A 564-nucleotide genomic window follows, 5' to 3' on the forward strand; every position below is an offset into this window, starting at 1 on the left:
TTTTTTTTTTTTTTTAACATTTTTTCATACTATCTTAGTTTCTGTCCTCATCTTCTGGATTTTGCACGGGTCTTTAAAGTTTTAATACCATATGGTTAAAAATTGTTCAACTAATTAATTGTGAACGTGCTCTGCTTTCATAATTTAAAAATATGGTAATAAAATGGTTAAGCTTTCCTTACTATCACTGTATTTGGTGATGCAAGACTGAGGGCTTAAAACCCATGGCCTAAGAATTATCCAATATAACATTCTTTGTTAATTCTAATATTAATTGAAAGAATATTGTGATTTTTAGCTTTCTTTGTTTTTTAATTTACTATTTTAATTTTATCAAAATAATAACTACATAGCTTAAAAGGTCAGATAGTATATCTAGGTTTATAGTCAAAAATAGTTCCCCACTTCATCCTACCCTTCTCTTTCTCATCTTGCTTCCTGGAAGAAGATGCTTTCAACTCCAGATCTTAAATGCTCTTCCAGGATTTCAAAACGTTACAACGCATCCATTGGTTTCCTAAGATAGAGGCTGAGCATATGGCTTTATTACACTTCTCAGGTGTG

This window comes from Rhinopithecus bieti, unplaced genomic scaffold (assembly GCF_001698545.2).
Source record: "Rhinopithecus bieti isolate Rb0 unplaced genomic scaffold, ASM169854v2 scaffold_15850, whole genome shotgun sequence".
NCBI lineage: Eukaryota > Metazoa > Chordata > Mammalia > Primates > Cercopithecidae > Rhinopithecus > Rhinopithecus bieti.